This window comes from Phoxinus phoxinus (assembly GCF_949152265.1).
Source record: "Phoxinus phoxinus genome assembly, chromosome: 16".
Taxonomy (NCBI): Eukaryota; Metazoa; Chordata; class Actinopteri; order Cypriniformes; family Leuciscidae; genus Phoxinus; species Phoxinus phoxinus.
This window is the reverse complement of record NC_136891.1, coordinates 22,077,158-22,096,919: the sequence shown is the minus strand read 5'-3', so window position 1 is coordinate 22,096,919 and position 19,762 is coordinate 22,077,158. Positions and strand designations below refer to the sequence as shown.

General features: G+C 40.1%; 1 protein-coding gene across 1 annotated transcript in view; it reads left to right on the top strand.

Annotated features, from left to right (window-relative positions):
- Window positions 1-19,762, top strand: part of LOC306983770 (uncharacterized protein C14orf132) — a 28,958-nt gene that overhangs the window by 6,259 nt on the left and 2,937 nt on the right. The window lies entirely within an intron of this gene.

Here is a 19,762-nt window from a genome sequence, read left to right as displayed (position 1 = left end):
AGCTCGTTTGTCTCTGATTATTTAAGACCTGTGTTTCTGTCCTGTCCTTGTGAGTTCTTGTTTAATGTTTAACGTTGATGTTGGTTGTTCTCGTTCCCGAGTCCCGTTATCCTGTTTTCTAGTGTGTTAATAAAACGTGTGCTGCATCTGGATCCTGCCTCTTCTCTGCTTCAGCCGCACCTTCGTTACAGAAGAACTCACCGCAACGTGATCCAGCAGCCATGCCTTCCTGGAATCCAGACGTGCAGATTCTCCGTCTCCATCAGGAGAATCGCTCCATAGAGGAGTACGTCGCGGAGTTCATGAGACTGGCGCCTCTCGCGCAAATGAGCACCCAGTGCTTGAAGATATTCTTCCACGGGGGATTATCAGACCCACTTCGGTCACAGATGCCCGGACCTGATCCTTCCGTGACTCTGATCCAGTATGTCGAGTGGGCTCTTTCTATGAGCGGTTCGTCGTCCGCAGTGGGCTTAGCGGAGGAGGTACGGGTGCTTCACGTGGGCTACATTCAACCGGTGCTTCTCACGTGCTCGGCCAAGCCTACGCCGCGGGAGGTTCCCACCGAGTCCGCGCTGCACGTCAGCCCAGCCGAACCCGCGCTGCACGTCAGCCCAGCCGAACCCGCGCTGCACGTCAACCCAGCCGAGACCGCGCTCGACGGACCAGAGCTTTACGTCAGTCTCGACGAATCCTGTGAGTCTACGGAGTCAAGTGCATCCTGTGAGTCTACTGAGTCAAGTGCATCCTGTGAGTCTACTGAGTCAAGTGCATCCTGTGAGTCTACTGAGTCAAGTGCATCCTGTGAGTCTACTGAGTCAAGTGCATCCTGTGAGTCTACTGAGTCAAGTGCATCCTGTGAGTCTACTGAGTCAAGTGCATCCTGTGAGTCTACTGAGTCAAGTGCATCCTGTGAGTCTACTGAGTCAAGTGCATCCTGTGAGTCTACTGAGTCAAGTGCATCCTGTGAGTCTACTGAGTCAAGTGCATCCTGTGAGTCTACTGAGTCAAGTGCATCCTGTGAGTCTACTGAGTCAAGTGCATCCTGTGAGTCTACTGAGTCAAGTGCATCCTGTGAGTCTACTGAGTCAAGTGCATCCTGTGAGTCTACTGAGTCAAGTGCATCCTGTGAGTCTACTGAGTCAAGTGCATCCTGTGAGTCTACTGAGTCAAGTGCATCCTGTGAGTCTACTGAGTCAAGTGCATCCTGTGAGTCTACTGAGTCAAGTGCATCCTGTGAGTCTACTGAGTCAAGTGCATCCTGTGAGTCTACTGAGTCAAGTGCATCCTGTGAGTCTACTGAGTCAAGTGCATCCTGTGAGTCTACTGAGTCAAGTGCATCCTGTGAGTCTACTGAGTCAAGTGCATCCTGTGAGTCTACTGAGTCAAGTGCATCCTGTGAGTCTACTGAGTCAAGTGCATCCTGTGAGTCTACTGAGTCAAGTGCATCCTGTGAGTCTACTGAGTCAAGTGCATCCTGTGAGTCTACTGAGTCAAGTGCATCCTGTGAGTCTACTGAGTCAAGTGCATCCTGTGAGTCTACTGAGTCAAGTGCATCCTGTGAGTCTACTGAGTCAAGTGCATCCTGTGAGTCTACTGAGTCAAGTGCATCCTGTGAGTCTACTGAGTCAAGTGCATCCTGTGAGTCTACTGAGTCAAGTGCATCCTGTGAGTCTACTGAGTCAAGTGCATCCTGTGAGTCTACTGAGTCAAGTGCATCCTGTGAGTCTACTGAGTCAAGTGCATCCTGTGAGTCTACTGAGTCAAGTGCATCCTGTGAGTCTACTGAGTCAAGTGCATCCTGTGAGTCTACTGAGTCAAGTGCATCCTGTGAGTCTACGGAGTCAAGTGCATCCTGTGAGTCTACGGAGTCAAGTGCATCCTGTGAGTCTACTGAGTCAAGTGCATCCTGTGAGTCTACTGAGTCAAGTGCATCCTGTGAGTCTACTGAGTCAAGTGCATCCTGTGAGTCTACTGAGTCAAGTGCATCCTGTGAGTCTACGGAGTCAAGTGCATCCTGTGAGTCTACTGAGTCTACTGCATCCTGTGTTTCTACTGAGTCTACTGCATCCTGTAATGAATCAAGCCCAGTGAAGCGCCGTCGCAGAAGGAGGAGGAGGACTCGTTGGGCTCGCCAGGCTCCGGAGGGCGTTCCCAGACTCCTCGCCCTGCCGGCCCCGCCTCTGCGCCTCGCCCCGCCTCTGCGCCTCGCCCTGCCGGCCCCGCCTCTGCGCCTCGCCCTGCCGGCCCCGCCTCTGCGCCTCGCCCTGCCGGCCCCGCCTCTGCGCCTCGCCCTGCCGGCCCCGCCTCTGCGCCTCGCCCTGCCGGCCCCGCCTCTGCGCCTCGCCCTGCCGGCCCCGCCTCTGCGCCTCGCCCTGCCGGCCCCACCTCTGCGTCTTGCCTTACCTGCGCATCTCGGGCTTCGGGAGCCTTTTCCGGTGGCGGTTCCCAGCCTGGAGGTCTTGGATTTCCCCAAGTATTTTTTGGGGGGGGGCAGGAGGTGCCCTGTGAGGGCCATGAAGGATGCTTCGCCCTGGAGGGCCATGAAGGATGCTTCGCCCTGGAGGGCCATGAAGGATGCTTCGCCCTGGAGGGCCATGAAGGATGCTTCGCCCTGGCCGCCGTCACGTCATGCTCCGCCCTGGCCGCCGTCACGTCATGCTCCGCCCTGGCCGCCGTCACGTCATGCTCCGCCCTGGCCGCCGTCACGTCATGCTCCGCCCTGGCCGCCGTCACGTCATGCTCCGCCCTGGCCGCCGTCACGTCATGCTCCGCCCTGGCCGCCGTCACGTCATGCTCCGCCCTGGTCTCCCACGCTCCATGGCCCAGGCCCGCCTTGCCTGTGTCCTGGTCCCGTTCCCCTGCACGGGCCTGGCCCTCCGTCCCTCCCCCAGGATCGCTTTCGCTCTGCCCCCCGCCTGGTTCGTGTTTGGAGCGTCTGGAAGCCGCTCCTTTGTGGGGGGGCTATGTCATGATTAGTGTTCCCTGTCTTGTCTATTAGTTCTCCCAGGTGTCTCTTATTTTCCCACGCCCCCTTGTTATCCTGTTTAGCTCGTTTGTCTCTGATTATTTAAGACCTGTGTTTCTGTCCTGTCCTTGTGAGTTCTTGTTTAATGTTTAACGTTGATGTTGGTTGTTCTCGTTCCCGAGTCCCGTTATCCTGTTTTCTAGTGTGTTAATAAAACGTGTGCTGCATCTGGATCCTGCCTCTTCTCTGCTTCAGCCGCACCTTCGTTACACTGTGACACTAACATTTTGAGCCAAGACAAATTTGCAAACTACTGATGAGGGAGTTCTCGCCAGCTGAACAAATGGCACCACATCAATCTCAAATCTCCTCCTCTGAGACCCGAGTGTCATTCCCCGCGTCTCCCTGTTATCTGAGGACAGTGATGCCTGGATGGGTAAATGTGGGTCCATAAGGACGATGAAGGCAGCGGGAGGGGGGCCGGAAGCTTGTTCAGCACTGCTGTGAATGGAAATGGCACTTTACTGTAGATAATGCTGTGGAGTTCATTGCACACTGATTCATTTGCTCTAGCCAGAGGATTCCTTCTCTCAGAGGCACAAGCTAATGGTTCACATAAGGTGTTCTTCCTCCCATCTGCCTCTCTTGTATTTCGTGAGCAGTTCTCCGACATGTGGTGATACTCTTATGTAAGCTGTCACATTTATGAATGCATGTGATTCAATCTCAGATGGAGAAACCTAATGTATTTAACTGATGTGTGCTGAATGCACAACATTTTATGTGAGGTCAAAAGGTTAAAATATCAACACACATTATTTGTTAATGTACCAGATGCAGTTGCTAAGATTTACTTAATTGTTTTACTTGCATTTACTCAATTCATACAGTATATTTCATTGATTTCACAGCTTTAAAATTTACTCAATTTTTTTTTGTGTAAAAATGTTTTCTGAAAACTCATTTTTTTCTGAAAAAAAATTCTGGCTGTCTAATAAATATCATTACAAAGCTTTGTGGCACCTTTATCTCTGCTTTTCTCATTGTACTGTATATCTTCATGCAGTGTAACAGCCACTTGTGGCAAATGCCTTTATCTCTTCATGGCATGAGGGCTATCAGACTCTGAAAAGATTTCATTTCTAGAATGCAGAAACTCATTAGTCAACATCAATGTGTGTTATCTTGGCAGAGCTGAAGGACTGGGGTTCTTTTTTCTGTTCTTGGTCTCCTTTAATTTCCTAGTTTAACTGCTTAAATTGATAGAAAGTCAAGTGGTCACACTTCATTCTGCCTTCAACAAGTAGATTCTTGTTTCTCTTTTTTGAGTTAGTGAATTATTACGTGGGTATGAATATAAGCCAATTACTTGGAATATATTCATATCACATATCTCTCTTTTATCGCTGGGCTGTTCTCTTTAACTCTCATTTCTAGCCAATGTTCTCTTAAGTTTCAGAGCATTCATTTACATAATTTAAAAGCTTCCTTTTCCTTTCAGAAGTGGCTGAATATGAGATCAGTCCAAACCCTCTGCAAATTGCTTCAACTCTTTTCCATTTTTGCAGCCCTCTCTCTGGAGGATGAAGAGTAATTGTTATTCTGTGAAAGGAGAGCTTTGGTTTGAGAGCACGACCATTGGCTTGGATAGATGAGGACTGTTTTGTGTCTTACCACATAATGTAAAACAGCTTTTAGCATATGCCACTACTACAGTAGAGTAGGGCTAAATTACACTCCGTCCTTCTGTATCATGTATTGGCTGAGACATAAGAGTAATAGAGTAGAAAAAAAACGCAAGCTCTGTCTTGAATTTTCTTTTGAACCTTACAACCTTACGCTTACTGAACTCTCGAAAAATGAGTGTACAGTTCTACATTTAGTTTAAACTTGGATTTTATTTTCTGATAATAAACATTAAAATTTAAATAAACAAAATTAGGGTTGCAAAATTATCATTATCTATATCTATCATGCTGGGGTGTTGCAAAAACAGAAAATAACTTTTTAATTTTTTAATTCTCATAAACTCAAAGTACACTTCCAAGAAGTACATATCCAAGAAAAAAAACACGGATAACAAAACAAAACCCAAATGTAATGACGAGAACAGACAAAGCGCAACTGAAACACAGGCTTTATAAATACACAGGGAGATCGTCATCGTAACTCAGATGCAACTTTCAGTAACCAAGGACACAAATACAGGAATCAAACAGGCGGGAAAAAATGGAACTAAGGAAACACGCACAAAACACAGAATAACATAACACTGAAAATATACAGTTGTACTCGAAATTATTCACCCCCCTTTGATGATCAGGTTTATTGGCAACATGTACAGACTTTCAGCTGTTTGCTGAACAAATCAAACAAAAGTAACTGAAATAGCTCAGCACAACAAATGTGTCAAGTGGTTTCTCCAAATTCAACTGAAGATGCAACTTTTAATAACTTTTGCAGTCTCAAAATTATTCAACCCCTTCATGGCAAGCATCTTTACTTAGTAGAATACCCCTTTGCTGTTATGACCTGCTGAAAACGAGATATATAACCAGACACCAGCTTTTGGCAGCATTTCTGAGGAATCTTAGCCCATTCCTCATGAGCAATGGCCTCCAGTTCAGTAATATTCTTGGGTTTGTTTCCTTCTACAAATGCCTGTTGCCACCCAGTCTGGCTGCAGGTCTTTTGCAGTCACTCGAGGTATTTTCTTAGTATTAAAAAAAACAAGAATATTCGTGTAACAGAGTTGTGTGATTTTTTTAAATATAATATTATAACAGAAATTACTTTGAATTATCAAGTCATAATATAAAATTAAAAAGAATATGTAAAAAATTGGATACAATCAAAAAGGCCAAGATATCTGTGGTGTGACAGTCCAAAATTATAATTTTAAGGGTTGGTTACAGACATTTCAAAACTAGCTACTCACGCTATATTATTTTTATAATTCTGTGTTTGTGCCTCAAATGCTTTAATAAAACGAAGTGCCATGCGTCACTGAAAATCACCTAAACACAAAAGACTTTCACAATCAGTAGCAGAACTTTCGGTCAGGATTTCTTTATACAATTTATATAGTTAAACTCACAGCAAATGCAAATGTCCTATCCTATCCTAAGCTTAAGGGAAACGTCCTTTCCGGCCACATCCGAGAGACGCTTCATCATTCTGAACTTTCATTCAAAATTTTAATGCGTATTTGCAATAATAAACCACTTTGGAAATCAGTCATTGGTAGTGATGGATGGCCGCTCTTAATCAAATCTCACACTGCCAGAAGTTGAAGAGGTGCAATTTGGAATGTAACTTGATTGTGACTGGCAGGCAAAAGAGCAGCAGACGATATATCACCATATTGAGAGAATCCAAAACTATGAAAAAAGCTGCCATTGTCCTCTGGCTCTGGCAAATCTTTTCCTGGACCCTAGTCTCCTGCTATAGTCGAGGATACGTTATTCTATCTGGCTTTCTTTAATTTGTGGGTGCCTTGAAGGCCAAAGTGCCAGTGGACTGCACCTCAACCATAATAAACCAGAAGTTCATAAAGAAGTTGCTGAAGGAGGTTTTCTAAGTCTGGAAACAAGAACAAAGAGTTGCGGCTGTGAACAGAAAAGAGGATTTTGTCTAAAAAATGTGACATTTAAATGGAACGAGGGGGAAAAAATTGCTTTGAGCCCTGCTGTACGGGAGCGCATTGTCTTTGGCACAGCGATAACACATCTGTCTGAAAGAATGAGGCTTCATCATACTGACAACAATCCATTGACATTATAATAATATTGTAATAAATTAAGCAAGTGGGGTAAGCAGTGCCAAATTTGACTTCTTAGTTGTCCTTCAGGCACTGAACAATGACGAATTATGATGAGATCGAATAGAACGCATGCACAGACATATATCCATAGAACAAATATTTGTCCATGAAAATTTGGTCCTAAATTGAAGATGTATGTATTTGAATGGACTATAAAATTTCCATCCATTTGGATTACACAGTTTTAACATAAAATAAACTTAATATGAAGCATATTTGTAATACATTAATACATGAAACAGGTAACATATGCTGTAGTTCTTATCATCTGAATGTGTTTTAAATACACAATAACAGTTTATTTATCATCAATAAATCAAATTAGTTTCATGCATTTTAACTAACTGAGAATAGCTGAGTATGTTTTTTTTTTACAATAAATGGATTTAAGCTGATTATTTGGATATTAACAAATTGTAGTATTATTTGTCATTTTAAAAGTATGCTTATTTATTTGTTTGTTTACATAAGGAGGCAAAATGTACTATTAGTTATTTACGCAACTTACCCCGAACCATCTGAATTTATACATCACCAACATAACATATATATTTTTTTTAGACTTGAAATTAATTTTACCTGTATGATATAGATATGTGTTTACAGGAAGATCATTTATTTTGTTTTTAAAAGTTATTTATTTATTAAAAAGCTTAGCACGTCTAAATATGAAATTTAATTCTTTCAATTAAAAAATTGTCATATAATTGGAATGTTTTGGTTGGAGAACATTAGAGTTGAGAAAATAAAGTAGTGAAAGTTGAGATTCAGAATATCAGGGCAGGACAGGAATGGTTTGTTGTTGATGCATGTGAATTCCTGAGTAAGTAGACTGAATAAAGAAGCCATGGACATCTATAAATATGCGGTTCAAGTGTGTATGCATTTGTTTGGGTTCGTTATCTTATTTTTTATTAGGCGTTCCTATCCAGAGTGCCTATTCATTGTGAGCCTGTGGGCTCTTAGCAGTTGTCCATTGAATCCTTTATTTTTTTTAGCTCAGAGCAGAGGCTACAGGAAGCATGGGAATCATTAAGACTTAATGCAGCTCTCTGAATGGTATTGAGCTCCAGGCAACTCATTTCAACCACTGCCTCTGCAGTGACAAGATACTGAGTTCATGTGACAGTTGCATTGTATGAAAGCCTTCATATCAAATGTTCATGTAGCATTTCTTTCCCTGCATATTTCAGATTTATTTTTTAATAAAATCCATTAGTGACTGTTATTAAAAGCTAACCCTCCTAATCAGAGGCGGACAGAGTACACAGCTTCATTACTTGAGTAAAAGTACAGATACCCCTTGCTAAATTTTACTCAAGTACAAGTAAAAGTAACAGTCAGATGTCTACTTAAGTAAAAGTACTGAAGTACTTGTTTTTAAAAGTACTTAAGTATCAAGAGTACAAGAGTACATTTTCTAAATATTGCATTACTACTGCCACAGTGCTTACATTTATGTACAGAAACGTCCTACATGGAGTTATGAAAAATGTTAATGTTAATACTTTGGAGAATGTAAAAGGAATTGAAAGTAAAATCAAGTAATTTTCATCTTTTTTCTTTATTTAACATTTCACACTTGCCCACAAGGCAATAGCACAATGGCAACGCTCTGACAAACCTCTGCTAGAGTTTTAACCCTCAGACGGTCCTCGGTCGTTTCTGACCGAAATATTTTCTGTTTTGAATTTTTAAAAATCACAGCTTCCTCTGAATGTTATGAAACTTGGTGACTTGTATGACATTAGGTATGTGAATACAAAAAAAAATTGAGGTCATGATCCGAGCATGCTAAGTGGTCGTGAAAAAAATAGTCACACTTGTGGTCTTCGGTCAAAAATGACCGACCCATAGGAAATGAATGGGAAATTTACAAAAATTCAAAAATTCTCCGCATTTTTGTGTGTACAATCCACAAATCGGACACAATCCTAAAAAAAGTACACCGCAGGAAAGGCGGGAAACTCTACAACATCAAGAGTGCAAAACAGACACACCCACCCACACACACACACATACAAACACACTTTTAGACACATACAGACCAATAAATTCAGATTAAAAAAATATGTTTTGAATTTTTAAAAATCACAGCTTCATCGGAATGTTACGAAACTTGGTGACTTTTATGGCATTATGTATGTGAACACACAAAAATTGAGGTCATGATCCGAGCATGCTAAGTGGTCATAAAAAAAATAGTTACACTTGTGGTCTTTGGTCAAAAATGACCCCCATAGGAAATGAATGGGAAATTGACAAAAACACATTTTTTTTTAAAAGTACACAGCAGTAAAGGGGTGACACTCTAAAACATCTAGAGAGAGAGAGAGAAAAAAAAATATTAATATATATATATATTTTTTATATATATATATTAAAAAATATATATTTATATTTATATTAAACATCATTATATCACTAAGCCATGATGACATATTAGGTGTATTGTGTGATTTCCACTCAAGGATAATTCTTCTAGGCTTTCTAACACAATGTTTAGGTTTGACTAATCATAATGCAAAAACTAACACTTTAAATCACTATTTCTAAAAAAAAATATATATATAAAACTTGATAAGAAATAGTTTTTGAGATTGTTTAAATATATATTCAAATCCACAAAAAAAAAAAAAAAGTAAATGTGTCCATTAAACAGCTGGGGAAGTCACATGCCTCTCCATAGAGTGCTGTTTATGCCATCTAGTGGTTACAACATGGTTCTACGCTTTCTCTCCATACTCTCACCAGATGGCGCTAATCTGCTTCAACCATTTTTTTTGAAGGCCTAGACTCTATATTAAACTAAAATACTGCATAAAAAAAAAAAAAAAAAAAAACTTTTTAATTTTTTGTATTATTTTCAATGGCAAAAATAGACCATAAATATTGCAAAATTAAATACAAAATTAAAAAGAATAAATATTATAGAACAAAAATAAATTGCATTGGTTTTACTGGGATGGAGGAAATAAAATTTTTAGGTGTCCGGTCACTTCTGACTGGGAAGGCCCAGGAGGTGACTCCGAAATGAAGACCGTCTGAGGGTTTTAATGGATTTTTTGCACCCACATTTGAACTAACAATTGAGTGTACATGTGAGTTTCTCTGTTTTTTTTATCAATCAAATCAATAAACCTAAACCAGCAAATAAGGCAATATGAATATAGCAATGTTCTGACACACCTCTGAAAGCTGATTGCTGATAGGCTGTCCCAATCAGTGGCGCCTGCACAATCCAGTCACGTTTGAGAGGGAAACAACAAATTGAGGGTTTCCGAGATTTGTCTTTTTTCCTTTTTTTGAATTTTTTTTTTAGTAGTAACGGGTACTCAGTACTCACGGTTATGGATAGAAATGTAGTGGAGTAAAGAGTACAACATTTGCCTCTCAAATGAACTTGAGTAAAGTCATGAGTACTCCCCAAAAATGATACTCGAGTAAAGTACAGATCCCTCAAAATTGTACTTAAGTACTGTACTCAAGTAAATGTACTCCGTTACTGTCCGGCTCTGCTCCTAATGCATTAAAACAACTGTATACACCTTTTGTGTCTGGATTCCCGGATTCGCTTGGGCACAGTGGGATGTACAGTAAGCTTATAAAACAGTCATAACTTAAAGGGGTCATATAATGCCATTTTTGTACAAGTTAATATGATTCTTTAGGGTCTAAATTAAAAGTTTGTAATATACTTTAATTAAAAATTATCATTAGTATTGTAAGAAAACACAAATTTTATCTGGTCAAAAACAGCTCTGTTTTCAGCACGCCATTTAAGTGCATGTGTCTTTAAATGATAATGAGCTTTGCTCACCCCGCCCCTCTGTTCTGTGGGGCGTTTTGACACAACACACGTGGAGTGTTGCCTTGACAGTTGAGGGTATATTTGGGAGAAAGAATGGCAGCAGGAGTCTCTGAGGACACAACCATATCAATTTGAACCGGAGTCGGACCCAGAACAAGATGACGACCCCTAAGAAGTTCGACAATTAAGGCTCGAACAGGACGTTTCTGAATGTCACGTAATGTCACTTTGATCTATCTTTGTATGTACTGGCAGGGTAACATTAGAGTAGTGAGATACGAACACTATGGGCCCTACTTTGCACCCAGCGCAATTGACTTTGTACACCGACGCATGTATCATTCCTATTTTGCACCCGCACACAGCTGACTTTTCCCTCCACAGACGCACGTTGGTAAATTAGGGAATGAACTTGCGCTCGCAGGGGCAGTTCAGCAAAAAGAGGAGGTGTGTTCCAGCGCAAAAGTTCCCTGGTGCTATTTTCCAGTTTTAGAAAGCAATTCCGCCACTGACCAGGAAAAACCCAGTCTAAAGACAGTGGCGCGTTGCGCTTTAGTCATATGGTATTTTAAAGGTGCCATGTGTAAAAATTGAGGTAAAATTATCCAAAAAATGAGCTACACGCATCAAAAGAATGAGAAGAAATAAGGGCAATGATGTCATTAAAAAAATGTCAAGTTATAGTGCTGCAGAGATATCAACCTTAATTAGCATTAGCATTTCTAGCCACGGCCCGACAGGTGTTGTAATACCAGTTTCGGCCATGGGAGGCGGTATGCGGGCCACATAACCACCAGCCAACCTGCAATACACGACACGAATAACTCGCACGGCTTGTGGGCGTACTTGAACCTGATGTCTATCGTGTGGAAAGTACAGAGCCCACTACTTCATTTCAATTCAGGGAAGAGAGCGGAAGGATGGCTGAAGCCTTTGGCAAGAGACCCCTACAACCACCGCGCTCTGAAGCACAAATCAGATCAGATAAGAAAAGGACCGCTCGTCACGGTCCGGGCTCGAAAGCGCGGGGGACGGCGGGCGAACTGCAGCGCATAGCCCTGTTTTACAACGTTCAGCACCCATTCTGACACGCCCGGGATCGCTCCCCATGCTTTCGCACGCATAGCTAGGGGCAGAATGGTCTCCGTGTTCTGACCGCCGCGCCGCACTGCGCGGGTTCGAGAAACTGAAACGGAGGTATCAACACGGCGCGCGCGCCCTCGTTGTCTGAAGAGTGCTGCTCGCTGACGACAGAAGCCGGCTGTTCTACATTCAATGACTCGGTCGCTAAGGACGGAGAACAATTTGTGGCGCGAACAGGTCATTTGTAGCCTACTGTATGTTTCAACAGTGTTCGTGTTTTTTTTACTATAGTAGAGATGATCGGTTCACGTGCGCTGTCTGATGTTTACTGCATCACTCGACATGGAGAGGTTGGGTAAAGTAATAATTACAAGAGCTTCACGGTTATCAGATACAAGCATTTAACGGCCCTGTAGTATATATATATATAAATAGTTATTTGTGTTTGCGCACGTGATATCAGGAAGCAATGTAACGTTACCTGTAATACACACATGATGGCAATGCGCAAATCGTGTGTGTGTGTGTGTCACAAATCATTATTGTTTCTTCAACTTATTAAAATATCTTACTTTACTGCAACTATCTGTTTCTGCTTCTTTATCATATTTATAGTGTGTGATTTATAAAATACCATATCCTACACATCACATATTTTGATATGTGAGGTATACTGCCCCCATCTGGTATGGAATGTGAAATATGACTTGATTTTTTTTGCCAGACAATGACACATGGCACCTTTAAGGGTGCGTGCTTGGCCATAATTCATTTTTGCAAATCATGCATTATTACAAGGAAAAATATTAACACATGAGGGAAATCATTGTTGTGTCTGTGAAGATGTGAAAAAAATCTATCTAGATAAAATTTTTTTTTAAAAATCTAGATTAGGCTACACATTTACCCAAATTATATGCATGTTTAACCAAAGTTAATTTGGGTGGGTTTCTCCCATCATCCCCAATGTCCCTTCTCTGTGTTTTACGGCCCTGATGAGAACTTCGGTCTCCTCGGCTGTGAATCGCTCCTGGCGTGCGCCTGGCAAATTCGCCGTTATAATAGCGGATTTTATCATCGCTGTGTAATTTGACCATTAAGTGAGTGAGTTTTTGGTTGATTAGTGAATCGTTCTGGGGTGCGTTTCCCGTACAACTATATAGCTCACTGCTTAACTACCATAGTACGATGCATCGTTGGAGAAATCAACTAGCTCGTCACGACTGTTTCCCGAAACTGTATTTCGCAAAGTATCGTTCAACCACGTTGGTTTATGACGTCTTGCACGTGGTTGACTAATAAATTATTTTAATTAATCTGTTTGAGATCGAATTAACGCTAGATTTTGTCATATAAATTACAGACATGGCATCTGAAGACCATTTCTAATTTTTCTCAGTTATTTTGCTTTATTACCAGACTCATTATTTGGCTCGTTCTTACATAGTAGAGCACGTTCGCACATGCGCAGTCTTCAAAAACGGTGTTTTAAATCTCTTGACAAACTAAAAGACGTAAATTACATTTGTTTGAATTCTAAATAAATAACACGGGTTGTACTGAATGTCAGCTTGCTTATTTTGCTAAAGATAAGGATTTATTCAGTCTACATCTCATGTAAACTAGAAACTATGCTCGAGAGCTGTCGTTCCAACCACACAAGTTTGCGATGCTGTTTGCGAATGTTTGTTTGAACGATGGTTTCGGGAAACACCAAATCGGTGAACTATGCTGATAACGACGGAACTTGCGACCATAGTTGGCTAACGATGCTTTCGGGAAACGCACCCCTGGCTGATTTTGTGCATTGGATCAATTGATTCATTGAAAATATTAAATTCAAAAGAACGATTTGTTCACAAATCACCTACTCTTGTTGAACGTGCCAAATGAGAGCTCAGTATATCATTCTATTTCTCACACAAACCTGTCATACTGCTTCAGAAAACTTGGAATATATAGTGGACAAGTTGTAATGAATCCTTTTATGAGACTCTTGCGGTGTTTTTTTTTTCGTCAATTTTTTCATTTTTGTTATTTTGAAAGCTCCAGCATTATATTAAAAAGCATGCAGACTATGTTTTGTTTTTTATGTTTTATGTACTTTTAGTTGGTGCCTATTAGTACAGAATGTGAATGTATACATACACTATGATTGCATGTATTGATTCATATGCTACCTTTTGTACAATGTTATTACATAAAAAAGAAATGTGTAAGGAAAATCTCTGCACTCTGAAAATGTTCTATTTAGAATCCCAGTGAACATCCTTATTCTGATTTATTAGCACCTGTTATTTATGTGTATGTCAGTTTTTATGTTTCAAAAAGACGAGAGAGATTGTTTTTCTCCTCAAAGATTGATGTAGATGTTCTGTCAGTGACGGGCAGCAGGTGCAGTGCTGTATCGATTGCTGCCTAGTTGCCTCTGTTTTACACTGACTTTAATAATCAGCCAATCACTGACCTCTGAGTCATACAAACATAACATCTCAAATATAGGCCTAATTTTGAGGGTCAATTTACAAGATACAGTTTTCAACAAAAAACTGAAAACATTTTATGCGTTTTGGCTGTTCATGTATACAACAACGGCGTTTTGGGGTGCTGAAAACGTTGAGGTTATGACTGTAACCTCTGTTCCCTGAGGGGAAGGGGAACTATAAGGGGTGACAGGTGTCTTTAATCACAATCAAATCACTGCAATCCTATTGACTGGCGACAGCCCATGAATCATTAACGTGCGACCTGGAACTATATAAGGATGCCTTGCAAACATTATAATCTCCTTTTTTTCTGAAGGGACTGTTTGATAGGCAGGCCCCGAGGCATGGCGAAAAGATGCAGTGTCTCGTTCCATTTTTCCAGGAAACAGATGTTACAGTCGTAACCTAGATGTTCCCTTTTGAAAGGGAACTCGCACTGCATCGATTGACGCTAAGGGGAACGATATACCAATGCCACTCCCCTTAGGAGTGCATACCCATTGGCAGTGACAACTGTCAAAACCAGCAAATTCAAACGAAATGCCAGAACCACTCACCCTCAGGTCACACTGGGCTGTCAGTGATAGTATTTCCTACGGTCATAGCCCAAGCTATACGTTCCACAGGAAAACCTCCATAAACATTGTTTAACCCTCTGGGGTCGGCGGTCACGCCGTCGTGACCAGCTCGCTTTTTTTCTTATCAGTGCAAAAGAGGCTCAAAATACTCTGTTGATTTTTATCTTACATATAAGTGTTACACATCATTCAAAACTATCTTCTAAAATGTATTCATTTTTCAAAATAAAAGTCATAATAAAAACAAAATGTTGTGTTTTTCGTAAAATAAGGAAAATAAACATGATGCGCGTTCTGCCGTCTCTCTCAATGTGAAGTTCATTCTGAAATGCGACAGAAAAATACCTGTAACTCAGCAAATATATTTGTCATACAGACTTGAGGCATTTTTTTTTTCACAAACCACGCATAAATAGCAGCTTGTATGTAAAAGTTTGTAAAAAAAGTTTGACATTTATAATGACGACATATTATTGCAGCAGAGTTTGTGCTAAATACAGTGTAATCTGACTTTAGCCATGAAAATGTAACAAGTAACAGAAATAAGCACAAATGTCAGCATGTCAAAACACCTCAGACCCCAGAGGGTTAATGAAAGGCCTACCTGGGCCTGCTCAAGGGCCTAGGACCACAGCTTCAAATTTAGATGGGGGCCCTTTTCAGTGGCTCTAGAGGTGACAGAATTTGATCTGCACCCAACCTAGGGTAGTGGGGCTTGCTTGTAAGCCACCCACCTACAACCCGACGCTCGAGCAGTAGCTCAGCGAGGTGAGAGGAGCCTATTCTGGTAGCCCAAATCCATATATGCTACCTGGCGTCAAATATCTTGAGCACGGGTCTGCACACTTCTGAAAGCACTCAGCCTTCTCAGTGCATTTCATAATTACCTGATTTTCAAGAGCTTACAGACAGAACAGTCCCGACGACGAAAAGATAATTATCATGTTTGCAAGGCAACCTTATATACTTCAAGGTCGCACGTTAATGATTCATGGGCTGTCGCCAGTCAATAGGATTGCCGTGATTTGATTGTGATTTCAGACGAGTCACGCCTGAGGCATTCCCCTTAGCGACAATCGACGCAGTGCGAGTTCCCTTTCAAAAGGGAATGCAAACTTTTGAAAAAGGTATTCAAACTGCAAGTTTTTTTAAAAACTATACCCTTATCAATATCATCTCTGTGTAAACTACAAAAAAAAAGAATTTGTGAAAATAGTGATGTCATGCGTATGCGTCTTACGTGTTCAGTCTGTAGGAGCGTAGTGTTTTTTTTTTTAAAGTGACATCGCCAACTACTGGCCTGGTATGACAATACAGCGTTTTTAGTAGTTCTGTCAGGACCACTATCGTCAAATACGATTGACAATTAGCATACAGTTTGGATTGGCGGTATGGTTCTGTTCTGGGCGAGAACTCCCTGCGCATCCATGAAGCCTAGCATGGATAAGAGCAGGGAGAGCAGCAATAACCACCCTTAGGGTAAACAGAACAGAACCAACATGAATGTATGCAGATCATTAATTCAAGATTTTAAAGTACAACATAATTCGAGAATTTATTCTGATTCAAGAGTAATCAGAATGCCATACTGGCTGACGAGAGGAGGAGCTGGGGATGGAGGAGGGTAATTATCTCCTGAGAAACGCGATAGCTGATGATAATACTGAAGGTGCTTATATATGTAAACAGTGATAGGCGTCGTATTCCTATAGGTAGACGTGGATCAGCTGAGAGTCAGCTGATGCGAGCCTGACTAACGTGACCTGCCAGAACTGTTGTGTAAACGTACCTTAAGTCATTTGAAAACCTCACATTCTGCTCTGCTTACCTGGTCTTAATATAAGCCGGGCAGACTATAATTATCTTGTTTTTTTCCCTTAAGCGAAAGGAAAAACATTGCTGTCAAAGCTGATCAAATGCACAGCAACATAACATACTGAATTATTAATTGCATATTAAATAAATATGTATTTGAATTAAAAAAATATATGTTATATGAAAATGTGACATACATGTTTGTGGTTGAACTCCGGCAGAACACCGGCACCAGCATGTATAGTAAACAGACATCGTTCAATATTATTTGCTAACTTGTTTTGTGTGTGTGATTCCTGAAAATGGTTGTAGATTCAGCTTAAAAAGTGTTCAGCCATGAGTGAAATGACACATTATAAACAATTATACTCTGAGATGGATGATTCATAATGTTGCCTTCAGATATGTCGTCTTTGGTTTTGTTTATTAGCTCATGATGGTTCACTGGTAGCCGCTCATATACAGTAAAGTTTGTCATCCTTCTTCATTCACAGCGTCCCTGCCTCCATCATTCCTCGTTCTCTTCTGTCACCAGTTGCCATAGTGAAGCAGAACAAGGACCCGTCTGTGTATGTGTGAAGTGTGCAGCTTGTAAGGGTTCACACCCACAAACTAGCACAGACAGGTGTGCATGTCAGGCTGAATAGAGAGGAGAGAAATTGGCCATCTTTGGGTTCTTTGTGATATTTTTATCCTGGTGTTGAGCGTCTTTTCATCTTGGCTCAGTGGAGCCTGTCAGACTCTTTACTGCCCCATGCAGCTTTGATCAGTCTTAAAACAGCTCAGACACCTCTCAAATAGCCATATTTGTTATTCGCTCTTATTCACATTCTCACTTTAATCATCAACATGCAACTTGTTAGACAATTTGTTGTGAAGGTTGTGGAAATGAGAACTCTGCTTCGTGAATGACTAAAAAGGAGCATTTCCGAGGCCGAGGGCTATTAGACAGTCAAGTTTTGTCAAATGTAAAATGCAATTCATTTGTAACATGGTTTATCATTATTTATGAAGAAGCTCCTGGGAGATGATTGAATATGTTAGCCATAGGGAGATATAGTTTGGTATAGGTATGTTTCTTGCATTTAATGTGAAAAGTCGTAGGTTTAAAATCTCACTTAACAAAAATAAATAAATAATAATAATAATTATTATTATATTTTTGAGCAGTGATTATGATTTATTAGTATTAACCTTTTTTCTATTTATATAAATCATCCACAATTTCAAATATCTGTGGATAATAGGTGCATTAATTGTTAAAGAGTTAAAAAGAGACGTGCGTAAACCTACTCCCTTGCACGTGAATGTCAGCATTAAAAACGTCAATAGTAAACAAGACAATTATATCTCAGAAAATGTCTTTCTTCCAATAAAACTACAATACAATGCTATATCTAGACAATCAGGTTTTTATGAGGTGTTCTGGTGCTCTGGTCCCATTTCATAAAAAACGGGACCAGTTTTTTTTTTTTTCATAAAAAAACTTCTAAATGAAGTAATTCATAGTTATTAAAATTTTAAAATAACAATTCATCAAATTTCATCTTTTGAACAAACAGCCAAAATCCTTATAGGATATCTGTCTTCATTATCCTCAAATAAATGAATGGGTAACTACAATCCAGATTTAGATTTGTTTTATTGTTTTGCTACACCACACACAAATATATGACAGATTGCAGACTGTATATGGGAAGGCTGTTTCCTGAGGTTATCACTTGTGAAGACAAGGGTTATAAAAAACTCTCCACAGGTTATAAAAAACAATTATCTTGATTTATGGAAAGTAACACATTTATTTTAAGATAGGGCTACATCTGCATTTGTTTCTGAGACCAAAAAGCATATACCTGTTGTGTAGACTTCAGAATTCAGATCTTAAAAAGAGGTCTAGTTACATTATTTAGACACCTCAAAAAAAAGAAGAATAATCCGATAATACTTTTGCAGTTCTCCTGCTTCTTAAACAGTGTATATTTGCTTTTTATATTTTATCAGCTACATCAGTAATACATTTCTGTAGCCATATAAGGTCTGCACTTTTCTGAGTTAGTTAACTAAAATAAAAAGTTTGGTGTTAGTGTCATTGTTACAGTCACTACATGTCCCATCATCCTCTCCGGCTCACACCTGCACTCACTTCACCATTACCTTCACCTGTCAGCATTCATCGTTATCATCACCTTGTTCAGCTGTTGTCACCTTGTCCTCCCTATTGATCAGTGTATTTAAGTTCCTCTCTGTTATCCGTTCATTGTCGGTTATTGTTTGTGCTACTTGCACACTGTTTTGCTCTTTGGCTTTTTGACTGGTTTGGAATTAAACCTCATTTTGTACCTTTGTTGCCTTCATCGTCATTTGGGAACCTAAACGTTACAGTCATTTTTATTTGCAATAAATCTAGTAAAAACTAAATGTAAAGATCCGTTGCAAATTTACTAAAACTGGCACATGATGAAATAAATAAACGCTGTTATTTTGAGTTTTCGATTTATCAAATAAGCCTGAAAATAATGTGTCATGGTTTCCAGAGAAATATTAAGCAGCAAAACGTTTTTCAACATTGAAAATTATAATAAATACCAATCTCAAACTGAATGGTACTATACAGTACTGTATATAATATTGAGATGAATGTAAAAATGGCCTGTATGTATATTTTGTCAAGCAATATTTATTTTACACTAACATGTCAAAGATGTTTAAGGAATGTAAAACATTTAGGCAAAACATTTATCAATTTAGAAAAATGTATTACGGAAATCCCTGCTCTCCCCAGGCTAGGAATAAACTCATCTCATTGATTGTATCTGGAACTGTAATAGCAGTCATTTCAGTGAGACTTGTACGTAACACTTTAGACATTCTACTAACCAAGTAACTTTGCAACTACATGTAAACTTACTCCCATTAGAGTATACAAATATTAGTATAATAAGTTGGCATGTAGTTGCAAAGTTACAAAGTCAGTAGAATGTCTGTTGGGGAGCATCAAAATAAAGTGTTACCAGATATTAAAGGCAGACAGTCTACTAATACTCTAATGAGAGTTAGTTGACATGTAGTTGCATTTACTTATAGTTAGCAAAATGTCTAACGTGGACTATCGAATTGTTACAGAGTTTTGTAAGATGTCTATAAAGCCAGACCACAATGCACATCAGAGTGTTACTGATGTAGAAGATTGAATCATTT